This window comes from Miniopterus natalensis, chromosome 4 (genome assembly GCF_054644295.1).
Source record: "Miniopterus natalensis isolate mMinNat1 chromosome 4, mMinNat1.hap1, whole genome shotgun sequence".
In the NCBI taxonomy this organism is placed as follows: Eukaryota; Metazoa; Chordata; class Mammalia; order Chiroptera; family Miniopteridae; genus Miniopterus; species Miniopterus natalensis.
Window position 1 is genome coordinate 3,598,508 of NC_142084.1, and position 8,799 is coordinate 3,607,306.

Genomic DNA, 8,799 nt, shown 5'->3' on the forward strand with positions numbered 1-8,799 from the left:
GACAGCAGCGGCGCCTCCCGGCCCTTCCTCCCTGCGCTCCGGGCGCGGCCCCGTGCTGGTGCCGTGGCGACGGGCCCACGGGGCCCGCGTGGGGAAGGCCTGAGGGACGGGACGTGTCTGGGTGATGCCCCGTTGTCCCCGCCATGGAAAAGGTCCCAAACGTGTTCTCTTCTGGAAACAAATGAAAAGGGTGACTGATCCACGTGCTCCCGACGGGCATGTGCCCCCGAGGGCCCGGGACGGGCTCAGCGGCCGCCGCCCGCCCGCCCCAGAGCCCGCCTGTGGTGAGCAGACAAATGTCCCGTGGGAAACCCCGCGCTGCGTGAGTGACCCAGGGCAGACGGGTGGACAGTGCCGGGGGCAGGGCGTCCCCTTCAGTCCAAAGTGACACCTCAGACCCTTAGACCCTGGGCCCTCGCGGCGGACTCGGTCAGTTGCCCCAACCCGCCCAGCGCCCGGGGCGTCCCGCCGTGGGTGACGCACAGCCAAGGTCACGCCCACCGGTGCGACGATGCGGTCGCTGACGTCACACCTGTTAGGGTGATGATGCCATAGTGGTGGCAGGGTGATGTAATCGCTGACGTCACACTCGGCCGAGGCCAAGCGGCGACGACCAGAGGCCCGGGGCCTTCCTGCGATGACGCAACGGCTCCCGCGCCCGACGGGTCCGGGTCCCCGGGCTGCGGGTCGGGGGGGCGCCTCCGGGTCCGCACACCCACCTCCAGCCACCGAAACACGGAGAACTGCAGGCCGGGGCCCGCGCCCGCGGCGCCTGTCCGGAGGCGGCGGGTCCGATCCCGGTCCCCGGCTTCGCCCCGGGACGCGCGTCGCGCTCCCCTCCTGTCCCGCCTGCGCGTTGGGGACACCGCGCCCGGGCCGCAGACCCCCAGCCGGGCGTCCCCGCCTCGTCCCCTGGGCGCCGCTGCGCACCCGGCTCCCCCCCACCCCGGCCCAGGAGCGTGGCCCGCGCCTCGGACCCGGGCCGGGCGCCTCCCCAGGGCCGCGGCAGCGGGATCGGGCGCCAGCGGCCTGGGCCGAGGCCTTTGCTGTGAGGAGTCGCCGTCGGGGGAGAGGGGACGCGGGCGGGCCCTCGCTCCGCACAGCGCCGGTCCTCCTGGCCGCGCGACACCGCTCTCCGCGGGCGCCCCGCGCGTCGGACGGCGCCCCCCAGGCCTGGGCCCGCCCCCAGGTGCCCCTCCCGCCGCGTTCCCACCTCCCGCCCCGACGCCCACCGTCCTTCACTGTCTCGCGCACACTGTGCATTTCCGAGCGTCGGAGGTGCGGTGAGGCCCCGGGCCCGGCCCGTCCTGTGGACGCGGAGCCGCCGCCGGGCGCGGGGCTGGTGCGGCCTCGCCCGACCGTGCGGGACGCCCCCGGGCCTGGCCCCGACCGTGCGGGACGCCCCCGGGCCTGGCCCCGACCGTGCGGGACGCCCCCGGGCCTGGCCCCGACCGTGCGGGACGCCCCCGGCCTGGCCCCGACCGTGCGGGACGCCCCCGGGCCTGGCCCCGACCGTGCGGGACGCCCCCGGCCTGGCCCCGACCGTGCGGGACGCCCCCGGCCTGCGGCTCGTTCCCTCCCCGCGGGCAGCGGGCGTTTCCAGGGCCAGTGCCCATCAGAGACCCTGGAAAACGGAACAGTCTGGAAACAACGCCCCCCCCCCGCCCCGCCTCCGTGCGGGGCGAACCCACCCGCGCTCCCGTCCCACCCGCTGGGCCCCGAGGAGGGCCCGGGAATGTGAGTCGTCGTCACCCGGTCCCGCGGCTCCGTCCACCCCACGCGGGTTAGTTCAGTCGCACTGGACGGGCGACCAGCACCGCTTCCCAGGAGGGTCCCGGCAGGTTTCGGGAAGTTATTTCAGGCCAAGTGCGTGGTTCCTCGCGTTAGACCGTGGACGGCTCCCAAGGGTCACACCGAGTTTTAGTTTCTTGTCTGAATTCCTTTGGCATCAATCTCGTTGCATTAGCACCAACAATGCTTACTTTGCCCCATTCGGATGCTTGGAAACAGTTCATTTGTTCAAAATAAGCTACTTAAGGAGTAGTCTCCCCCAACCCCCTGAGGGCCCCATCTTAAACGCTCAGTGCCTTTCCCTTCCTCATAAAATAGGAACGAAGGAAAATAAACCACCCAGGATTCTAACCGGATAGAACACACGCAGTCTGACACGTCGGAAATGCATTTCTTGGTTCCAAGCATTGGGCCAAGAAAGAATACCTAGTTTGCTGCAATTAGAAATTCTCATTAACTCACTAGGTAAGAGAAAATGAGCCTGGAACTGTCGGACCCAGTGAGATGAAGTCAGTCACTGTAGACCACCTCAAAGCTTAGGTCAGCAAGGCCTCCAGAGGCGGATTGGACCAAGCCCAGCCAACTTCTGTGCCAACTGCTCCCCAGAGAACTGTCTGTCCTCTGAGAGTGGTTTCTTTTCCAGCTTTAAATTTATTTTTAATCTTTATTGTTGAAAGAATTACAGATGACCCCTTTTTCCCCCATGGATCCCCTGACCCTGCATCCGCACCACCCCCAGGCCTCCCCTATACTGTAGTCTGTGTCCCTGGGTTATGCACATGTGCATAGAAGTTCAAGATTAATCTCTCCCCCCCTCCCCACCTTCCCTCTGAGGTCCCTCAGTCTGTTCCCTGCTTCTATGTCTCTGGATCTATTTTGTTCATCAGTTTATTTTGTTCATTAGATTCCACATATGAGTGAGACTATGTGGTCCTTGTCTTTCTCTGCCTGGCTTATCCCACTCAGCATAACACTCTCCAGGTCCCTCCATGCTGTCTCAGAGGGCAAGGGATCCTTTTTTTTTTACAGCTGCGTAGTGTCCATGGTGTGACTGTCCCACAGCTTTTTATCCATCACCTACTGATGGGCACTGGGGCTGTTTCCAGACCTTAGCTATTGTAAACTGTGCTGCTGTGAACATCGGGGTGCATATGTCCTTTCTGATGAGTGTTTCAGGATTCTTAGGATATATTCCTAGGAGTGGGATCACTGGGTCAAAAGGCAGCTCCATTTCTAATTTTTTGAGGAGCCTCCACACTGTTTTCCACAGTGGCCGCCCCAGTCTGCACCCCCCCAGCAGTGCACCAGGCTCCCCTTTCCCCACACCCTCGCCAGCACGTGTCGTTTGTTGACTTGTTGATGGAGCCATTCTGACAGGTGTGAGGTGACACCTCATTGTGGTTTTAATCTGCATCTCTGATGATTATCGAAGTTGAGCATTTTCTCATGTGTCCCTTGGCCACCTGTATGTCCTCTTTGGAGAAGTGTCTATTCAGGTCCTTTGCCCATTTGTTAATTGGGTTGTTCCTCTCCCTCTTGTTAAATTGTATGAGTCCCTTATAGATTTTGGGTATTAACCCTTATCCTATGTGTTCTTGGCAAATATGTTCTCCCATACACTGGGCTCTCTTTTCATTTTGTTGATGGTTTTTTTGCTGCACAGAAACTTTTTATTTTGATGTATCCCACTTGTTTATTTTCTCCTTTGTTTCTCTTGCCCTACGAGCTATATCGGCAAACATGTTGCTATGAGAGATGTCTGAGATTTTGCTGCCTATGTTTTCTTCTAGGATTCTGATGGTTTCACATCTTACATTTAAGTCTTTTATCCATTCTGAGCTTATTCTTGTGTATGGTGTAAGTTAGTGGTCAGGTTTCATGTTTTTGCATGTATCTGTCCAATTTTCTCAGCACCATTTATTGAAGAGACTGTCTTTACTCCATTGGATGCTCTTGCCTCCTTTGTGAAACATTAACTGACCATAATGATGTGGGTCAATTTCTGGGGTTTCTGCTCTGTTCCACTGATCTATGTCTGTTCTTGTGCCAGTACCAGGCTGTTTTGATTACAGTGGCTTTGAAGTATAACTTGATAACTGGTATTGTGATCCCTCCAACTTTGTTCTTCTTTTTCAAGTTTGCCCTGGCTATTCAGGGTGTTTTTTGGTTCCATATAAACTTTTGGAGTGTTTGTTCCAGATCTGTGAAACATGCTGTTGGTATATACTTGGGATTGCATTGAATCTATAGGTTGCTTTGGGTAGTATGGACATTTTAATGATGTTAATTCTTCCAGTCCATGAGCATGGTATATTCTTCCACTCGTTTACATCTTCCTCTATTTCTTTTTTCAGTGTCCTGTAGTTTTCCAAGTACAGGTCTTTTACATCCTTGGTTCAGTTTATTCTTAAGTATCTTAATTTTTTAGTTGCAGTGGTAAATGGGATTGTTTTTTTAGTTTCTCTTTCTAAGAGTTCATTGTTGGTGTATAAAAATGCCATAGGTTTCTGGGTGTTAATTTTGTATCCTGCTACCTTTCTGAATTCATTTATTAAATCTAGTAGTTTTTTGGTGAAGTCTTTAGGGTTTTCTATGTACAATATCATGTCATCTGCAAATAATGATAGTTTTACTTCCTCCCTTCCAATTTGGATCCCTTTTATGTTTTCTTCTTGTCTGATCGCTGTGGCTAGGACTTCAGTACTATGTTGAATAAGAGTGGTGAAAGTGGACACTCCTGTCTTGTTCTTGTTTTTAAGGGAAATGGTTTTATGTTTTGACCATTGAGTATGATGTTGGCTGTAGGTTGGTCATATATGGCCTTTATTATGTTGAGGTGAAATCCCTCTATTCCCACTTTGCTGAGAGTTTTTATGAGAAATGGATGCTGGATTTTGTCGAATGCTTTTTCTGCATCTATTTATATGACAATGTGATTTTTGTCTTTCAGTTGGTGTGTGTGATGTATTGCATTTATCGATTTACGAATATCGTACCATCCTTGTATCCCCAGAATAAATCCCACTTGGTTGTGGTGTATGATCTTTTTAATGTCTTGTTGGATCCGATTTGCTAATATTTTGTTGAGGATTTTAGCATCTATGTTCATCAGGGATATTGGCCTGTAATTTTCTTTCCTTGTAGTGTCTTTATCTGGTTTTGGATTAAGGATAATGTTGGTCTTCTAAAAAGAGCTTGGAAGTGTTCCTTCCTCTTGGATTTTCTAGGATTGTTTGAGGAGGGCAGGTGTTATCCTTGAATGTTTGGTAAAACTCCCCATGAAACCATCTAGACCAGGGCTTTTGTGTGCTGGGAGCCCTTTGATTACAGCTTCAACTTGATCAGCCGTTATAGACCTATTCAGGTTTTCTGACTCTTCCTGATTGAGTTTAGGAGGGTTGTATTTTTCTAGGAATTTGTCCATTTCATCCGGGTTGTCCAGCTTGGTAGCGTATAGTTGCTCATAGTGTTTTCTTACAATCCTTTGTATTTCTGTTGGGTCAGTTGTTATTTCACCTCTTTCGTTTCTGATTTTCTTTATTTGGGTCCTCTCTCTGTTTCTTGATGAGTCTGGCTAAAGGTTCATCAATTTTGTTTATCTTTCCAAAGAACCAGCTCTTGGTTTCATTGACTTTTGTATTGTATTGTTTTTTTAGTCTCTATGTCATTTATTTCTGCTCTGATCTTTATTATTTCTTTCCTTCTACTTTTCTTGTTGTTCTCTAAGTCTTTTCTTGTTGTTCTCTTTCTAAATCTTTAAGTTGAAGGGTTAGAGAGTCTATTAGTAGTTTCTCTTGTGTTTTGATGTAGGCCTGTAGTGCTATGAACTTCCCTCTCAGGGGAACTTCTCATATTTGGGGTGGTTGTGTGTTCATTTTCATTTGTTTCCAGGAAGTTTTTGATTTCTTCCTCGATCTCTTTGGTAACCCATTCATTGTTTAATAACATGCTATGTTTAAATGCTTTTCAGTGATTTTATTGTAGTTGATTTCTAATTTCATGGCATTGTGGTCTGAGAAGCAGCTTGATATCATTTCAGTCTTCTTGAATATGTAGAGACTGGTTTTGTGTCCTAACATGTGGTCTATCTTAGACAATGTCCCATGTGCACTTGAGGAGAATGCATATTCTGCAGTTTTGGGGTGGAATGTTCTGTAAATGTTAAATCCATCTGATCTAGCGTGTCATTTAGGGTCACTGTTTCCTTGTTGACTTTTTGTCTGGAAGATCTATCCAGTGAAGTCAGTGGGGTGTTAAAGTCCCTACTATGACTGTATTACTGTTGATTTCTCCCTTACAGTCCTCTAGAAGTTTTTTTTGTGTTTTTTTTTTTGTGGGGTTTTTTCCCTGATAGAATAATTTATTTTGAAAATCAAGGTTATGTCATGCCTTCTTTTTTTTTTTTTTTTTTTAAATATTACAGATGTCCCTTTTTCTCCCCAATGACCCGTTCTCCCCCGTTCCTTCCCCCTCCCCAGTTCCTCTCCCCACCATTGTCCGTGTCCTTGGGTTGCACATATATGCATATAAATTCTTTGGTTACTCTCTCCCCCTCCATCCACCCGCCCTCCTCCATCCCTCTGACATTCATCAGTCTCATCTATGCTTCCATGTCATTGAATCTATTCTGCTCATCAGTTTATTAAGTTCTTTAGATTCCACGTATAAGCGAGATCATGTGATATTTTTCTTTCGCTGCCTGACTTATTTCACGCAGCATAATATTCTCCAGGTCCATCCATACTGTCCCAAAGGGTACGAGATTCTTCTTCTTTACAGCTGTGTAGTATTCCATGGTGTGAATGTCCCACAGCTTTTTATCCACTCATCTACTGATGGGCACTTGGGCTGTTTCCAGATCTTAGCTATTGTAAACTGTGCTGCTATGAACATAGGGGAGCATATATCCTTTCTGATGAATGTTTCAGGATTCTTAGGGTATATTCCTAGAAGTGGAATCACTGGGTCAAACAGCAGCTCCATTTTTAATTTTTTGAGGAACCTCCATACTGTTTTCCATAGTGGTTGCACCAGTCTGCATTCCCACCAGCAGTGTACTAGGGTTCCCCTTTCTCCACACCCCAGAAGTTTTTTTTATAAATTTAGGTGCTCCTATATTGGGTACATATATATTTATCAGGGTTATATCCTCTTGCTGAATTGATCCTTTTAGTATTGTGTAGTGACCTTTCTTGTCTCTTGTTATGGTCTTCATTTTGAAGTCTATTTTGCCCGATATGAATATTACTACCCCAGCTTTTTTTTTTTTCATTTCCATTTGCATGGAAATTTTTTTCCATCCTTCACTCTCATCCTGTGTGAGTCTTTTGTTCTGAGGTGGGTCTCTTGTAGACAGCATATATTTGGGTCATGTTTTCTTATCCATTCAGCCACTCTATGTCTTTTTATTGGAGCACTTAATCCATTTACATTTAAGGTTATTATTGATCAGTACTTATCTATTCCCATTTTATTTCTTTATGCCTATGTTTCTCTCTCTATTTCTACTTCTAATTACAGCAGTCCCTTTAACATTTCTTGCAATGCTGGTTTGGTGGTGATAAACTCCTTTAGACTTTTTTTGTCTGGGAAGCTCTGTATTTCACCATCTATCTTGAATCATAGCCTTGCTGGAGAGAGTAGTCTTGGTTTCAGATCCTTGCTTTTCATTACCTTGAATACTTCATGCCATTCCCTTCTGGCCTGTAGAGTTTCTGATGAGAAGTCAGCTGACAGCCTTATGGGAACACCTTTGTAAGTGACAGATTGCTTTTCTCTTGCTGCCTTTAAGATTCTCTCTGTCTTAAATTTTTGGCATTTTAATTATGATGTGTCTGGGTGTGGGCCTCTTTGAGTTCTTCTTGCTTGGGACTCTCTGTGCTTCCTGAATTTGTGTGACTTTTTCCCTGACCAGGTTAGGGAAGTTTTCTGCCATTATTTTTTCAAACAGGTTTTCTAACCTTTGCTCTCTTTTTAGATCTTTTGGCACTCCTATGATGTGAATATTATTATGTTTCATGTTGTCCCACAGCTACCTTAGACTGTCCTGTTTTTTAATTGTTTTTGGTTTTGGATCTCTGATTGAGTAATTTTTTTCTACCATCTCCTAATTCACTGATCCGATCCTCAGCTTCCTCTAATCTGCTGTTTGTTCCTTTCAATATATTCTTCATTCTGCTATGTCATGCTTAATTTCCTTCATAGTTTCCATTTCTTTTCTCATGCTGTTGAGCATCCTTATGATAAGTATTCTGAACTCTGTATCTGATAAATTGCTTATGTCCATTTCATTTAGCTTTTCATTTGGAGAATTCCCTTGTTCTTTCATTTGGGGTTTGTTTTTTGTCTCCCCATTTTGGCTGCTTATTTAAGTTTGTTTCTATATATTAGGTAGATGTGCTAGGACTCCCAGTCTTTTTGGAGGATCTCTGGTGTAGGCCAATGTGAGAGGCTGTTTGTGACTGGCCTTGAGCACTGTTAGGAGCTATCAACAGACCACAGAGATACCCTCTCTGCTGGGGCTGGGGCTTTTGGAAGGGACCAAGATGCACACCAAAGTCTGCTTTTCCAAGGCCCAGGTCCAGAATCAGATCAGGGAAAGGCTCAGAGCACTCTGAGGTCCGCTCTGCATGCAGGCTGATTAATCACTCCTTTTCAGTTTTTTCTCCATATTTTTAGGTTGCATGGAGCATCCAACGTGGCAGTGGTTTTGGAATGCTTTCTCCAAGGCTTACTTGTGGCTGATTCCCGATAAAAATGAAGAAGTAGGAGCTCAGTGTCGAGGGAAGCAGAGCTACAGTGAGCCATGCATTGGACCAGCTGGGAATTTTCAATGTTTTGTTCAGTCTTCACACGATTCCCAAGAATGACATAGCCATTTGCATATATGAGGAAACTGCTGCCCAAGGTCAATGCTGACTAAAAGTCAGGGTCCTGATCTCAGTCGCTGCACCAGACCCCACAATTCCATGCTTGTGCCCTTTCCTTGAGGAATGTGCTGGCCCTTCT